General features: G+C 26.1%; 1 protein-coding gene across 2 annotated transcripts in view; it reads right to left on the minus strand.

Annotated features, from left to right (window-relative positions):
- LOC129961784 (uncharacterized) overlaps window positions 1–18,631 on the minus strand; it is a 49,804-nt gene extending 31,173 nt beyond the window's left edge. The window contains exon 1 of one of the 2 annotated variants that reach the window (XM_056075352.1): window positions 18,557–18,631. The gene's annotated coding sequence lies outside the window, so the exon portion shown is untranslated. Of the gene's footprint in view, window positions 1–18,257; window positions 18,312–18,556 lie in introns of those variants that run through there. The other variant, XM_056075353.1, reaches the window with a different exon arrangement.
- Between the last annotated feature and the right edge of the window lie 374 nt (window positions 18,632–19,005).

Genomic DNA, 19,005 nt, shown 5'->3' on the forward strand with positions numbered 1-19,005 from the left:
ATTCAATTGAAAATGTATTTATATTCTAATTTACTTGTCATTAATAACTTCTAATCTTTTGATTGAAAAGCAACAGTAAAAATTGTTGTAAACAATAACATTCTTTTCAAATGTATATACATATAGCAGATTTTGAATGTTTGAAGGAATATGATACAAAAGACTAATTTCCATTTGCAAAAATGCGTTACTATTTTATGAATAAAATTGAATTATTCATTACATGCCTATAATTATTTTGCTTAAGATTAGCTAGTTATGAGTAAAGATAAACATAAAGCCTAATTTCTTAAAAAGTGGGAATATCTATTGAGAGTTTTAATTTTTATACGGTGAATAATGAGATCTTAGTTTGATTTTTGGAATTACGATTTTTATTAGCGAATGCTATAGAATTCTTAGAATTTAGGGTGATAAATTAGTCTATGTAAATTCATAAAATTTTTTCAAAATTTCAAATAGACAAAACGCTTTAAACATTGAAAATTATTTCGGATTTCAAGGCTTAAAAGCATTATTGAAGAGAGCTTTTATGAATATTTTTATTAATATAAAACTTTTAAATGGTATACTTATGAATAATGACTATTCAAATTTTATTCTTTCCAGCTTTTACAAGAAATTTTAAAATAAATGCACCCAAATTTCTTTAAATGTCTAATTTCAAACGAAGAGAGTAATAATAGCTTACAATGCTAAAGAAATTGGAGGTTCTGTTTCAGATATTTCTGTTGCTTTATAGCATATATTTCTTTTTTATTCCGTGTGCAATTATAAGACATTGTCAAATCATTTAGGTTTACAAGTAGTCGGCCAAGAGAGGATAATCTCTACAAATCAATCAGAGTGAAAACTACATTACATGTATGTATGTATATGTAAATTTATTTCAAATTTAAAAAATGAGGACAAAAATTCAAGTTAACTACTTCTATATTTAATATTAACAAAGAAATAATAAAGGAAATAAATATCAAGAATTGAAATAAGGGTGCATAAATCTCGAAAGAAATATAAAAGAAGCTTTAAATAATGAGATACAAGAGAAATTAAGTGCAAATATAAAAACAAGAATCAGAAGATAATAAATGAAATCTAACTTTTAAAGAATAATATTTATAAATAAAAAGAAAAAATCTATTGTATTTTGAGTAATAAATGAAAATCTTAGATATTTTAGGTTTTATAAAGTAATTTTCAAAAGGTATGAAAAGAATTTCTGTGATTTTGAGATTTAGGGAATATATTATATATTCTATTATCTTATATAATAAGAATTTATTAATGTATTCGTTTATTCTATTGTAAATGTAAATTATTTTTCTTATTTTTCGCATTACTAGTCTTATTTTTCGGATCAGAACTATTGCCAGTGATTTTATTTATTAACGAGCTTTTGGGGTTTGAAAATGTTGCAGCACTATATTTTTGATAAAATGCAAATAAATTATATGTTTTTTTATGTATATTATGCTATTGTTTTTATGTATATTTTTCAATTAAATTCTTTCCTATATATTTTTTTTTGTAACATAACAAAAAACATTTGAATTTCATTCAATAATCTTATTATTAATTTTTTCTTATTAGTAAAAATTAATATAATCTTTAGTAAGCAAAAAATTAACAATTTAAAAAAGATTCTTCTTATCAGAAAGTTTTTTTCTTTTAATTATTTCCTTCGAAAAAATTAAAGCATTAAAAATATATTAGATACACAGATAATTATATTTATTGTAGATATCATTTTGCATTTGAAAAAATATTGTTTACTTTCAAATCATCAATAATATTAACTTATTAAACAGGGAGTAGTATAATTTCTCATCAAAAGTGCCATACAGCAAGATATAGAGCCAACATTTCTGCACGTGCTCCATATTGAAAATCAATTTCTTAACTTCTAGTGGAAGAATTGGTAGAACACAAGTGATGACGAACTTTAATAAATAAACTCAACAACCCTTAGTCTATTTATAGGAGAAGTTCATGAAGTTTTGAAAAGCGATTTTACAGATATGACAAAATTTGTTGGCAGGAACGCTTTTAATAAAATATACATAAAATAATTTTGGTGCATTTGCCAGCCAGGAGTAGCCTAGAAATGGAGTTAAGTATTCACGAATAATTAAATTTTATTATGGTATAATTGTTATTCCTTTATTAATAAAAATGAGCTACTAAGCAAAACTAAGTACTTTCTTAATACATCAAAAATATGCAATAGACGTTTCACAGAAGTATATTAAATAAGTCAGTCAGTGCATTAACCATTTATTTTCCTAAAAAATTAAATAAAAAAAGAACGAATAGTAAAAGGTGACATTAGAAAGAATTTATAATAAAGCAAAATTAAACTGAAAAAGTAGATAAAAAATTACATTGAAAATGAAAGCGCAAGTGAATATAATTTCAGGCCGTTTCTTTAAATTTCAAGGTAATTAATCAATTTCGAAAAAAATATTTTCTTTAATAATTTTAAGACTTATTCAACAAATTAAACTGTTTGCATGCTCTGTAAAATAATAATAAATTACAAAATATCTGGAAAAAAAATCAAATTTATGTTAAATTATTATATTTTAAAATTATTTCTTTTTTTTGTGCCAATTAAACAGCTCACAATCAAATCAAGCAGAAACGTTTCAATAAATTCCTCATTGCGTTAAAATCAGGTAAAAGAATTTAATTCAATTTTCCGGCAGTATAGAAAAAAAAATTCCCGTCAAAATCCTTAAACCAAATCTTGTAATAATGATTTTGAAAGTAAATGCAAATTCTCCAAAGAATATGAACTGATAGATTAATTGAACTGATACAAGAGGAAGGATATCACACAGAGGTTATTTTACTTTAATGTACTAGTTCAAGAATTCTGATAAAAAGTTCACATTGTTGTTTATAACAGTGGCGTAGCGAAAGCAAGCAGCGTCCGGAGTATAATTTGATTTTTTCGCCCGTTTGTCGTATTTAATTTTGGAAGCTGTTGTTGTTGCTTCTCATGGCACTTGCCATGGACAAACGAAGACAGCGATTTTAAGCCGGTGGGGGAGCGTCTCTTGTTTTTATAGTAGTGCCACCTAGAGCCAAGAGTACGACTTCGCTACTCCGGCATCACTCATTCGCTTGCACAACCCTTTTTTACAGGAGGGCACATTCACACATCTCACAGATAGAACAACGGAAGAACAACCATGCCCAAACTAAGACTCGAACCGAGGGGAAGATGCGCTACCCTTATGCCAGGACGCCGGCATTTTGGAAGCTGGCATAATCATACCATTATTTTGATCCTATGGCGTCCCTTAAGAATGACCTTCCAAGATATGTATACATCTTTGTCTCACGATGTGGTCCACTGGGTCGTAAAATTTAAGATGAATTTGTAGAATACCGACTAGAATGGAACAATATCGTGTTTTATAATATTTAATTATATAATTGGAGAATTTTCTAGAAATTCAATAATGAGTATGTTATTATATATTATGTATATTAAAATCAATGTGATAAATCTATTATTATTAAAAATAAAGGATTTATCTCATTAACAGCAATATCTATCTATCTATATATATATATATGTATGTAACCAATCTAAAGTAAGAAAAAGTTTGAAAACGAAACTAAAATGAAAACGAAACAAAACAGTTTCGAAATCGCAACTAAAATTTATTACCTATTTAAACTAAAACCAAAAAGGAACTTCATAGTATTTAGAGAGCGCAATTGCAGCTACTTCTAAAACACAGATGAATTGATACAAAAGTATTAGAATCAAGTTAATAGGAAAAACAAAAACCAAATAAAAATTAAACCAAAAAAATTATTAAAAAATATTAAAAAAGAATCCGGCCTGAAGACTTTTTCAAGGGTCACCCTCAGGCAGGGATTCAAATAAAGGGATTTTTTCTGTGAGGACATACAGACATTAAGTCTAATAATGATTCCTCGTGACCCGAAAATCCCCCGAAATTATGCTCAAGAGATATACCATTTTAACAGAAAGGAAATACAAAATAACAAATTAGAAAAAAACCACAAAGTAAAAATACAATAAAAACAATAACAATAAAAACAAAAACAGCATTAAAATTAAAATTAAAATTAAAAACGAAAAGGCCAAGACATACCATCCAACAGTGAACGAAACTTTAAACAATCGATTGTGATTTCCTGTTTTTGAAAGTTAACGGTAAATTATGTAAACAGAGGTAGGCACCCAGCGCCATCTATTGAGTGATCCAATATGCAAGTAAATTTCTATTTTTATTTAAGCCAAAAGATTAATCCCAAACCATACCTTGTTTAATTAAAAAATTGACATTACAGTAATTTCTAGGAAAATCATTTTTAATTAAATTTTTAAGGAGGATATTTGATGCTTCAATATAAGAATTTTTTATTATTGCAAACCCTTTGATCCTGTTAACTTGTGAGAAAATAAGATTTTTGAAAATTTTAGAGTTTAGATTGGAATGGTAGTTACATAGTTTTGTTATTTTAAAGTTGAAATCATCCCTTTTATCGTATATACCAACTATTGTTTTATCATTAGCAATTTCGATTTTTAAATCTAGAAAGGTAGCCTCAAGTTGATTTATATTTGTATCTTTTAGAATTAAATCTTTTGGATAGCAATTAGTAATAATATTAGTATTGTCGAAGTTAATCAAAAGTAGGTCATCAATATATCTCCACCCGTTTATTAAATTATATTTAATTATTTTTTTCTCATAGTAATGCAGGAAAATATTAGCTAAAGCACTTGAGAAAGCTGTCCCCATTGGAATGCCCTTGACTTGTTTATAAAAATTAATACCATTAAACACGTAATTTTCAGTAATATTAAAATTACATAACTCAAGCCAGTTATTTTTAGGAATGATATTTTCATTTAAATATTCGTCATATATAAAAGTGCAGACCTTTATTAATTTTTCATGAGGTAGATTAGTGTATAAATTTTCGAAATCAAAAGTATTAAGTTTATTAATGTTGTTATCTTTAAGAAAATCCAATACTTCTTTGTTACTAGAAATAATAAAGTTGTCTTCATTTTTTATTTTGTCCAGGATAATTTTTAAGTATTTAAAGAAATGTTTACCCGTATAGTAATTATAACTACCAGTGCTACAGGTTACGAATCTGAATTTTAATGGATTTTTATGAAATTTAACTGTTGGGAATAAATAAGGATAGTTAAGAGAGCAAGTCTTAGTTTTGGTTTTTTTTGCGAAAGCTAGCATTCTTTTATCTAATTCCTTTTTCCCGGAATTCTTTAACATATAAGTTGCATTAGAGTTATATTCATTAATTAAAAGTTCTTTATAATAATATTTACAAATTAAACAGAAATTATTTGCTGATTTATCTATTACTGTAATAACAAATTTTTCTTTTAAATTTTTTATTTCATTTTTTAATGTTTTACTAAAATAAATCCCACGTTCTTTAGATCTGTCAAAATCAGTATTCAATTTTATTTTAATTTCCTTTAAAATTCTCACTTTCCATTCCCCGAAACCTTCCGCAGGCCAGTGGTATTTTCTAGATAATTTGGCAATAAAAACATCCAAATCATTACCAATAGAAATCAAAATTTTGTTATGGTTTATTTTTTCTCTTAATCTAAATTTTGTTCCTCTTCCCATCAAATCTCTTAAAGAGTTGGATTCAATAATTTTTAAATTACCTGTAATAATATGACCTTTATCAATATCTATAAAATCTTTATATTTTTCCTTGTTACAGTAACAATCTGTTTTATTTATTTTATCTAAATTTTTGCTATAGTAATTATAATTACAAATTTTTTTCTTTAAAGTTGAAGTGTAACTAAACGCTATTGATACATTAGTTTTATCTGCAAGAGGAAAAAATATATTATTATTATGTATAATTTTGGGTAATTTAAGATATTCGAAGTAAATATCCAAGAATTTAATCACACAGTATTCTTTGTAAACATTATTTTTATTATTAAAAAGTAAATCGTTTTTTCCAATGTTAAGTTTACATTTAATAAGATCTAGAATAATACATTTAGTGTACGAATTTTTAAACTCTAATTCCCCGAATTTATTATTTAAAAACCATTTCATTTTATTATTTCTAAGACCAAAAATGTATTTCCTAATTCTGTGAATGTTTTCACTATTGTGTTCCAGATTACAGTAATTTTGAAATTCCTCAAATATAATTTGAAAATTGCCTCCTTTCCCTTTACCTCTTTTAAATCTTTTAGAAAAGTTATCTTTATTTAGAAAATTTTTAAAAATGTTAAATTTGTTATAAATGCAATTATTGTTTAAATCTGCATAACCTTCCCCATTTAATTTACTATTGAGACCATAAGGAAATAAAGTTTTTAGGTTGCAAATATAAATGTTTTCCAGATCTAATCTTTTGTTTAATTCGTTAATATTGTCTTCTAGAATGTAGATATTAATATTGTTAAAGTTATGGTTTTGAAAATGCTCCAGTTCGAAGTCAGTGGTCCTATTTTTTATGAAGTTTTTTATATCGGATCTGTGATTGTTAATTCTTAAATTAAGCTCGGTGCTAGTTTGGCCAATATATTTTAAATTACATTCTGAACAATTAAGGAGATAAATCAAATTTTTGTTTTTACAGAATGTTTGTAATTTTGAGTTTTCATTTTTGATCTGTTCCTTATCTGCCAAAGGACATGTCCTACACTTTCCGTTTCCACAAATTTTATATTTTTTTGTATTTTTAAGATTTTTTAAACAAAACAATTGTGTCAGTAATTTTTTCTCCGTGAATGCTCCTGACACAAAGCTATCCACAGTGCCCCTTGGTAGAGCGCGCGACGGGCCATGCGCTATGATAAATTCGTTATTAACTTTTTGCATAGTTTAATTTATTTATTAAAATGAAAATATATCTCCTAAACGCCAAAAAACAAGGAATTCTCGAAAAAGTAAAATCAGGAAAAATGATCTGAAAATTCTTAAATTTTTTAGGCAATACACCAAAAAACCTATTGAACCCCCCACCACCACCAAAAAAAACTATTAAAAATATTTTATTTAAAAAGTTTGCAGTTCGTGGAACAGCGCACCTGCAGCTAAATTCCAACCAAATGCAAGAACGAGTAACCAATCTAAAGTAAGAAAAAGTTTGAAAACGAAACTAAAATGAAAACGAAACAAAACAGTTTCGAAATCGCAACTAAAATTTATTACCTATTTAAACTAAAACCAAAAAGGAACTTCATAGTATTTAGAGAGCGCAATTGCAGCTACTTCTAAAACACAGATGAATCGATACAAAAGTATTAGAATCAAGTTAATAGGAAAAACAAAAACCAAATAAAAATTAAACCAAAAAAATTATTAAAAAATATTAAAAAAGAATCCGGCCTGAAGACTTTTTCAAGGGTCACCCTCAGGCAGGGATTCAAATAAAGGGATTTTTTCTGTGAGGACATACAGACATTAAGTCTAATAATGATTCCTCGTGACCCGAAAATCCCCCGAAATTATGTTGATCACTCAATAGATGGCGCTGGGTGCCTACCTCTGTTTACATAATTTACCGTTAACTTTCAAAAACAGGAAATCACAATCGATTGTTTAAAGTTTCGTTCACTGTTGGATGGTATGTCTTGGCCTTTTCGTTTTTAATTTTAATTTTAATTTTAATGCTGTTTTTGTTTTTATTGTTATTGTTTTTATTGTATTTTTACTTTGTGGTTTTTTTCTAATTTGTTATTTTGTATTTCCTTTCTGTTAAAATGGTATATCTCTTGAGCATAATTTCGGGGGATTTTCGGGTCACGAGGAATCATTATTAGACTTAATGTCTGTATGTCCTCACAGAAAAAATCCCTTTATTTGAATCCCTGCCTGAGGGTGACCCTTGAAAAAGTCTTCAGGCCGGATTCTTTTTTAATATTTTTTAATAATTTTTTTGGTTTAATTTTTATTTGGTTTTTGTTTTTCCTATTAACTTGATTCTAATACTTTTGTATATATGTATGTATATATACACACATACATATATATACATACATATAAATATATATATATAAAATGAAAAAAAAAAGCTCAAAGTTAAAATACTAAATTAACAATTAAATTCCAAAGATTATTTAATTAGCAGAAAAGATCTATGGAAAATTAATTAAAAAATCACCTTATTGTATAAAAGGTTTGTTATTAACCCTGAAATTTCTATTTACAATAACATAACATAAGCAATATAAAAAAATAAATTTTAATTATATTAAAAACAAATTTAAACAATTACATACAAATGGAAAAATAGTGGACATATTAAAATATGATATATAAATACTTTAACATAGAATTAATATAATTCTGACTTGTAATACTATCTTAGGAGGGGACAATGGATCAAAGACAGATATGTTTACATTTTTAAAATTTTCATTTAAAATTTAATTTTTAGATTTTGTTTTTTATGTTTTCAGCTTCACTGTCCTTTTCTTCTTATATAAATGCATGCGGCTTATAAAATATTAAATACATTTTTTGTAACTTTTTACATTTTATCATAGTAGTTAATAGCGTGAGTATATAGAAGTTCTCTAAGTCGATGAAAAATTTAAAGGATGGATACAAACCGAATAAAATCTTCCTAATCTGCACTTGATTTCAAAAATCTCTTCAATATGATGAAGAAATTTATCTCTCAAAATTCATAGCATTTTAAAATTGCGGTCTTGAATTTCAATTTTGAATCAACTTGAATCTTTTATATCATATTGATTGATCGAGCACGTCCAAACTGTTGACAGAAGATGTGATTATTATTAATTTATACAGTATTAAAGCCTTATAAATCATTGAAAGTCACGAACGCTTCTTAGAACGCAGGTCTGTGAAAGTCTGGATTCTGTCATCTCGGCATAAAATATTCTTACTCCAAAAACGATTGACTGACTGTGAGGATAAAGAAAGGTATCTTTTTCTTTCTTCTTGAAGGTTTACAATATAATTAATTAGAATTATATAGGAAAGTGAAATTAGGTCGCCATTAAACTTGTAAAGTCTCTTAAGTTCAAGATATAAAATTTGGCGTTTGAATATCACATTGTTAAAGAACGTGTACCAGAAAATATATTAATTATTTTTTTTTCAATTTTGAACCAAAAAAAAATATGTAGAGTAAAATTATAATAAAAAGCTTTAATTCTCAAGGTAAAGCTTCTGATGTGCAAAAAATAACGTTGTGATACTCGGTACAAAATTCCTTTTCTAGAATTTCATATTTAAACGCATATAAATCACTTTGAGGTTAACATATGTATTTTATTGCAAAATTATTTAATAGACTGTTAATCAATAGGAAACTGTATGTTAAAAAAAGATATTTTATTGAGAATGATATCGTTGATAATTATTTTTGTGAAAGAGCATTTGTCAGTGTTCAGTATAATTTTTTTTTCTTAACTATATGAGCAAAACGAAATCAGCCGAATTAAATATAACTCATTGATTCCAAAAATATAATGATATCGTATATAAGATATAATTAATTTTAAAATAATATGATTTTAATTTCGAATCACACCCATTAATTAAAACATCATGACACTTAATTTATTTCCAGTTTAAGACATACAGAGAGAAGTTAAATAAATTTACTAAAATTATAAAATCCGATGGAAATTATTAACAAGGGATAAGTAAAGCTAATCATACTAACGAGAAAGTAAAAAAATCTGTTTAAGTTTGCTTTAGAGCAATCTTACTATATTGTTGCTGTTAATGGTTAACAGATAATAAGGCTATTTCTCTAGAAAAGGTAATGATAATCGAATTTCATTAATTATAATTGTACCGTTACATATCTCAAGGGCTTTTATTATTTTGCACTTGACTATATTTATCGAGAACCTACTTTAACCATTTCACAATATTCTTTCCCCAGGGGATTCAGGATTTAATTAAACAGGCGGTGGATTGGAGAAAGTTTGGGATTACAAATAATATGTCACTAGGATACCTATTTATTGATAATATTTATCGTTTGATTAAAACCTATAAATTGCATGTTGCAATACGTGAAATTGTACAAAGCGCTTTAAAGAGCTTCGAACTTTGAGTTACCAAATTTGACACTGTTAACTACTCATTGAGTAACAGATAATCACTAAAAAAAGGATTATCCAAATATTTAGTAAGATGATTATTTAAAAAATGATTGAAAACATAACATCGGGTTATATATTCTGTACAAAAATCATATTAAAAAGATTTTAAAATAAAAAAATATTATCTTTCAGTCAATAACAATTTGATTTCTGTAAAACCTACCAAATTTTAATGAATTTTAAAAGTATTTTTAAATATATTTCACCATAATGTTTTTCTTTGTTTTTATTATTGCATTTACACATGCATGTGTCGCAAGGATATTTTACAAGTACATTATCGTTGCCAAATAAATAGGAATACATAAAAATAATAAAAAGATAAATAAATCAAACCTAAAATATTATTTTTCTGAAATGTTTGGGCTTAAAGATCGAATGTCTTTTTAATTTTTTTACAAGATTATTATTTTCTCAAAGAATATACAATTGTGTCTCAATCTGATCGTAGACAAAATTACCCAATGTCATCAAAGGAAAATCATATTTCAAGAATAATTTTTATTGAAATTCGCTTTCATAAACCGTATTTTATTGAAAAAAAAACTAAACTAGGAGAATGGAAAAGGACTAAAAAGAGAAAATAAACTACGGGCTACTAATGAGCACATAGTTGGTTGTGGCCATTGTATTTTACCAAAATAAGCGAGATAATGATCATAAAGTAGATTAAATAACTATTTACAGTTTCTTTATGGTGGAGACGATCGAAATAAGGATGTCAGGTGAAGAGTAATATATAAAATATATCAAAACTTCTTTAGATTCCTGATAAAATATTATATTATTCAATTTCTTCTCTGAAAAATGGAAATATAATAACGTTATCAGGATCATCAATGAAATGTATCAGTATAAAATTTAATTCTTCCAATAGAAGCGCATATGAAGATTCTGGAAATGGAAAGGCAAGACTATTAACAAAAAATGGTTGAAAAAGAATTTAATCACCATCAGCTTTAGAAAACATATATTCAAATTAAAACTGAAAGCAAGATGATGATAGATTTGAAATCAATAACAGATATCCTTAAATGGCAGATTGACAACACATTTCTTTGAAAATAGCAGCGCCAGAAAAATACCTAGTAATTTTTTTTTAACTGAGTACTCCGGAGAATAGTGTTTTGGACTTCTCAGACAAAATCTGTTTGCTAGTTATGGTGAAAGAACTATTGATAGATGTTCGTTGGCAAATGTTTATTAACATATGTCAGGGGATTTGGAGGACCTCTTTAGTAATTATGTGGAACAAAGTAAATTGAACTTTCGATTGTCAGTGATCTTATATTTGGCATTCCGCAGGGGATCTTAAGAGAAAATGAGCCAACAGTCGGTCATCTGTTTTGCCGTTTGGTGGTCTACAATTTTCTTTGTAGTTTTCTCACTGAGTGCTTAGATTTGCAGTGTCCTATGTCTTTCTGTTTGGGTTTAGCAAGGGAAAGGATTAGAACTTGTATTACTTTTATATCCGTATAATAAATATAAAATGTGATTGTCAAAACTTATAGAATTACCCGATTATTGACCAATTAAATATGCTTTAAAATTGCTATTTTATCAAAATGACCAAAAGACGTTCTTCGATTGTTTTCAAATAAACGAAGAAGATAGCCTTTATAACATTCTGAAAGGTACTCCATAAACATAGAACTGTAAAGAAATTAGTAGCAATGCAATTGGACCTATGTATGATTATGTCCGGAAGACCGATATTTCAGCATCAGTTCTGAAAGATGATCTTGGTGAAACATGGTGCATGTGTTTCTCAATTTCTAATTGGAAAAATTTTAGAGAGAAATCATCACTAATCCTTCAGTTTATAGGTATGGTGGTGAAGATAAGTTTAACTGCATGTAATAAGTGGAACGAGACACATGCTTATAAAATTTGAATTACATGCTTCAATCAATAAATTAAAAATATAATATGACTAAGCATTTTAGAATGAATCTTTGAATATTCTAATAACTACTCTAAAGGCATGCAGAGATATGGAAAAATTGATGAATATTAGTATATTTATCATTATAAACACTAAATTTTATCGTTATGTTCTTAAACTAAATTTTCAATTCACATGAGTCTAAGTTTAGAGGAAAAGATACTATGAAATACATTTAACATATATTTTCCATAACATTTACATAGTTTGAAATTTTTATTTCCATTTTTTGAGCCCAAAAATTTGAAGAAAGTAGGAAATACAGTTTAATTTACAACCAAATATAAGAACAACATTCAACTAAAAATGATGCGGATTATTTTAATTCCACTAATATTCTATTTATTAAAGGGTGTTTGAGTTTTTAAAAATATTTTTTTATGATTTATTTATTTTCTATATGTTTTAAATAAGTCTTTTAATCTACTAATATAAGCTCATATCATGAGTTATTGAATGTGCGTATATAATCTCAGTAGAAGTGTGAAAAATGATAATCTTCTTTTCCGGGAGAAACTAACAAAGAAAAAGAAACTAGTAAACATACATTTAAAATTTTCTTTTTTTACTTTTAAGTTGTGAATGTTTTATTTGTATTTTAGCAATTTATTGATATGCTAATATTAATAAATAATATTTTATTTATGAGCCATTCGTTATTTCCTTGTCTTCTATAAAGATTTAATAAGGAAATGATTTTATTACGCCCGGTACTCAGCTGGTATCTCATCAAAGGTTCAAATTACGAATTAAGTGGCTGAGGTTAACGTTATGAAGAAAGTAAGTAAAAAATTGCCAGAAAGCAAAACTCGATTCCTAAGTGTCGCTGAGACTAACACGTAGCTATAAGAGAACTATATCTGAGCTTCCAAAACAAACAATAAATACACCAATGAAAATATTTTGCCCTCTAGGCCCTTAATTTCCTCTTTTTATGATCCTCACGAGACATTATTTCCGTTTAATTATATAGCAAGACGTATGGGAGCGAAACATGATGAGTACCAGAACGATGCAATATTTTCTCTACATCATCCATCAATTACATTTCCTGCAAGATGACGGTTAAACATCTTAGTGAAAACAAATAACATGCAGTACTTAATCACTTTTAAAACAGTTGTGGTAATATATTTACATAGAAAATTGCTCCAAAAATCTATAATTTAAAACGATTTAATTTGCTCTTTCGATATTGGTACCGTTTTCTCCAATTATTTTATTCCCTTATCTAGTAAATTCTGTTTGGTTTGGATAAACATGAGTTTCGTTTACAAGGGTATAATCAAAGACAGAAAAAGTGTTTTTTTTAAAGTAATATTTTTTACAATTTGATATACAAATAATCGTTAAAATGTAGCGATATTTATTTAATTTGCTTGTTTATGTTATCAAAATGATATTTTTTTATTTTGTTTCATTGCTCATGCATGTTTTTATATCAAATATATTAAATGAAAAAGAAATAAATACATTTCCCAAAAAAACGATTTTTAAAGGTATTTCAGAGTTAATGTTCACATTGCATGCTCTTTATGCACAGTTTTTCTTTCAGATAAAAAAAAATCTTTTTCCCATTTTTCTGTTATAACACGTATTTTTTGCATGAAAAGATTCTGTATAAAATGCACTGAGAATCAGTAGTATATTAATGGCAAATAAAAAAACAATGCTCACTTATTTTGTTTTATCAACATATTTAATTGTATAGTCAATATATATGCAAAATTTTTTATGAAAATTTGCATTTCTTTATTCTTTTGCTTTTCAAAAATTTCCAACCTTTTTTTATTTTTTTAAGAGCTTTTCATTTTCTAAGAAATTTTTTTAGATGTTTATTTTTTCAAAAGATTTAAGAATTTCTTACAAGGCGTACTTCAATGATTTTCTTTAATATTGATAAACAAAAGGCTTGCTTCAGTTAAGTACACAGTAAAATGAAAAAAAAAATCCATTGAATTGAAAAAAAAAGTTTTAAATAAAACATTTTTCTATATCTCAATGTAATAAATGCCCTAAAAATTGGAATAAATGCTTTAGAAATCGTAAAAATTCTTATGGATAGTAATAATAAAGTCATCAGATAAATAAGAATTTACAAACATGAAAGTGTGTTAATTTTTAATTTACTTATTGTTTTAAATTTTGAAGAACATAATTTGTGTGATTTTTGATTTTAATTTGTGTTATAATAGTATTTTTAAATAAAAAGACTCATATTCTGGCATTTTCAGTGAATAGAGCTTTATTAATTCAGAAAAATTAAAAGGCTGAAATACATTAACTATATTGACGAATTCATTATTGAATTATTTCTCATGTTATAATCAAGGTTTTCTGTGAGCATTTGAAATATCATAAGACTCATAGTTTGATTTTGAATTATTATTTTCAACTTTAAAAAAAAGTATATTTAAATGTTGAAATTTTTGATGGTAATTTTGCTATTTATTTGGGATTTAAGATTTCAAAAAGAAAATATCAAAATATTTTTGATATAAAACTGGAAGATGACAAGAAGAAATTTAATTGGCGTGAATTTTTTGGAAGACATATATATTTATAAACCTTAAAAGTATTAAGACCTTCTTCAAATAATAATAATTTAATATAATAATTAATGTAACGTAATAATAATATTTTTAACAATAGAGGTTTTAATATTTTTATAATTAGAGGTTTTAATATTTTTATAATTAGAGGTTTTGAACAAGGCTGCTCTCTAATTAAAGTGATAAATCGTTCAAAACTTCAGTGGGCTTTGAATTCAAAATATCATTTTATTTTCCTTATCTGTTTACGAAAACAATATTCTACATGGATATTAAAATTTCTTTGGATCTAAGGTCCTAATATGACAATTATGTTAATACTTTCTTTCTATTCACTTACTTTAAAATTTAATTACTATTGTTTTAAAGCTCCAAGCTTGATCAACACTTGTAAGCATCAAGAATTTATTAAAGATATTGAGGAAATATTGTTTTGGAGCATTCCTTTTTTAGAAATAAATGAAAACCAAAACATTTAGCGTTTTCTCATAATTACTAATATAATCCATGCTGATTTATGAATATGATCATGGAAGATAATGAATTAAAAAATCAAAATTTTTAATGAATTTAAAAAATGATTTACATGCTGATATAAAAAATATTCTTATATTTCACCAAAACTAACAACTTCTTTAATACAAGTGTCTCTAAAATTATAATTAATTTTATCTGTGTTCACTCTTATTTTACTATTTTAACCTTTTGATATTATAATCATTATTAGTATTAAAACTGTTAAAATTTTCTATGTAGATATAATTGATGCAAATGCTCTATATCAACTGCACAAACCACACAGAAAAAAGCTAAACAGAAGTAGGTCTTATAAGTTTTCAGATATTACATGTTCAAAAACCTGTTTTTTAAGTGTCGTGATATTTTTGAAATGACATTTGAGCAGTTATATAAAAATTTCTGAATAAAATATACAAGGTCTAACATAAACTCTCCGATTCTGATGTAAATCAGTAGAAACGTAAACTTAAGAAATCGGAAGAGCTAATGATTTTCAATATTAATATAATTTAATTCGCTATTTTGTAAATATTCTCAAGTATTGTATTAAAATGAAGTACTGGTTTTAAATTTTGAAATTTTCTTTCTCACCTGATTATAATGAGTGTTTCATCTATTTTTCGTGCTTCATCAACTTTAACATTATATGTCATTTAAGATAATAGCAATATCCTTGAACTTCTCTTTAACTAAGCAGATGCTTATTTTTATTCTTTTGCCATTCATCTATTTTACATTTTATAAAAAAGGAACATGATTTTATCATGAATAATTTATTTTTCTTTTCTTCTACTGAGAAAAAATAACCTGGAAGTCTAGATATTTTTATAAAAAAAATCCAAAATTACAGATGATTATTCTAAGAATTTATAACAGCAGAATTGAAAATGTGAAAATAAAAATAAAAAAATTGAAATTCACAAAAAGTATTGTTCCTATTCTTTCTTAACGAGTTCGATATTTTATTTTATATACGCATGAAATCTGACTTTGAATAAATGCTTTAATAAGGCACAGGTCTTTAATAATTTAAAGACATACGAATAATATTAAGAAGATGGGATTTCTTTCCTTACTATAATCTTAATGAAGGAGAACTTTACACCTTTTTATTCTTTCTTCCAATTTTGACTGCAGGCTTGAAACATAAATAAAAAATCTTCGTTTAACTCCGTACTCAGCATTTTTATTTTTTCATTAATTGCTTTTATACTTAATGCATATTTCCTGCATTTTCTGCAATAAATTACATATATTTTTTGGGGGTGTGACGCAGCATTGATTAAAATCAGGAAATAATTATAGACAAACAATTAATAGAAATTGCACGATGAAACATATTTTTAACCCAAAAAAGAGAATTAATTTTCATTTGCAACATTTGGATATTTGCTTCTTAAAATAAAGGCATCATTGCAAGGTTACAATTCATTCCTAAAATTAAACATAGATGGCAAATCCGATTGTATAACAATATCTCAGGACTATACTTCTTTCTGAAATTCTCACGATAAATTTCAAATTGATTTACACTTTGATAATAATTACCATTATTATTAAAAGCTATATATTACCGTTTACTTTATATATATATATTTATTTATTTACACACACACACACACACACACACACACATACACACACACACACATACACACACACACACACACACACACACACACACACACACACACACACACACACACACACACACACACACGCACGCACACATGCATGCCCACAGAGAGAGAGAGAGAGAGAGAGAGAGAGAAAGTCAAATCTCTATTGGATATAAGAAAGCATTTGGATGCAATTTTATAACGAAATATATTGACGCAAAAATTTCATGACAGTTACTTAATAGCTATTCATAATAAATTAGCAAAGAATGTTAAAAATAAATTTAATTTTTATTTAAAGTTATATTCGGACCAGCGTGATTTTAGAAATTGAACTGAATTAGTCAAAATTTCAAACTCTGTTTCTCTGGAAAGTAGAAATAATTCATTATTGGTTAAACAATAAAACATTTAGTATTAATAGAATATGACTACAGAAATGAAAAAATATAGCTCTTAGCGCCGAAATCAATGCCATTAAAATACTTTATCGCATTTAAAACTAAAATACAGGAAAATGTGAAATACTTTTGTGACAATATGAGTTATTAAAATATTTTGCATTAATTAAGCTTGACGATCAATATGAGGAATTAAAGATATGAAAAAGCATAAGTCAATTCAGAATAAATGTATGATTTTATGCCTGTGCTGCTAAATTTTATAAACATTATTTAACAGTTTTTCTTTGGCATTTAGGACAGTTGAAATAATAAAATTTTACACGTGAACCATCTACCCTTAATTATTTTATAAAAATTTACTATTAATTATAGTGACGATAATAAGCTCAAAATTATATATAATTATATATTTAAAGTGCAATTCACTTGAGTTAAAGCGTAGCAACTAAAATAAAAAATATTAGTGTGATTTAAATTTTTTAAAGGTATTTAAAAATGTGAAAATCACATTCCACTAAAATAAAATTTAAAACTCTGAAAAATGATTGTTTGAATTTCAAAATAGTATAAAACAGATTTTATTCAATAAAAGTATACGAAGTTATTGAGGAAAAATGTTACATTTTGATAATTTTTATTAAAAAATCTAATTAAAACTTTGGAATGTTTTTTTCCTTTCTAAGCAGAAGCTTAGTAAGAAAAAAACATTCTTAGTAAGTAAGTAAACAAAGTAAGAAATAACTACATGTAATATTTGGTAGTTTTCTATAGTAAAATAATTTTTTTTCATCAAAATTTGCATCACATGAAATAATTTAAAAATAGTATACAACTAACCAAACTTATTATGTTAAAATAAATTGGAAGATAAATTTGATAGGTTTGATTAATTATTAATTTGCAATTATTTAAATACATACGCACTTTATCTATACTGCAATTACAAGTAACATTTTAAAAATAGCATAAAAGCCAATTAATCCAATTTAATCATGTTACAAACTTTTCAATTAAAATTTCAAATTTCTAAACATTTTATTTTTCACTATAAGTAATCACAAACAACCTTACTTATATTCAATCAAAATACGTCCAAACAATCCACGTTGAACACAATATATTTTGACAAACATATCTCACATTTCAAAAATTTTAATATTTAGTTCATTAATTATTTAAATATGCCAATCATTTACTCCTAAGAAAGAAATAATATGAATTAAATGTAAAGAATTACCAATAAAAATAATTTATGCTTAATGCGTTTTCTTTAGAAAACTTCATTTATGAAGACATTCGCAAAGCTTCATTAAAGATAACAGACTGTTTTTAAAAAGACGCAAAACCTAATTATTGTAAAGTAAACTTACCCTTTCTTGTGGGAGTTGAAACATCCTTTATTCTGCAATCGTCTTCTGTAGCCATGTGGAGCACGGCTGTCGTCAACACAGTCGCTCCAGCGGAGTTTACGTGATACCTTCCTGTCAAGAGCAGGTCTTGCTGCGCTTTGCATCATGGGTAAGTGGTTTAACCCTTTGAGGGGGTCGTCCATAATGTTCATCACGAAAAGTTAAGTTGCGACTTAGTGGGCTGTCCAGATTTTTTGAGCACCAGAATCTCTCTAAAGCTCGGGATCTCCGTTGAGGGCGATGATACTAGGAACAAATAAAAATAATAAATAAATAAAATACAATATCTAAAAGTTCATAAAGTAGTAATATAGTTTATAAATAAAAAAAAATAAGAAAAAGCATCGAAGCACACACACACATATATATACAAATAACAAATCTCCATTTTCCGAAAAGGATTACTCATA

Source organism: Argiope bruennichi, chromosome 2 (assembly GCF_947563725.1).
Source record: "Argiope bruennichi chromosome 2, qqArgBrue1.1, whole genome shotgun sequence".
Taxonomy (NCBI): Eukaryota; Metazoa; Arthropoda; class Arachnida; order Araneae; family Araneidae; genus Argiope; species Argiope bruennichi.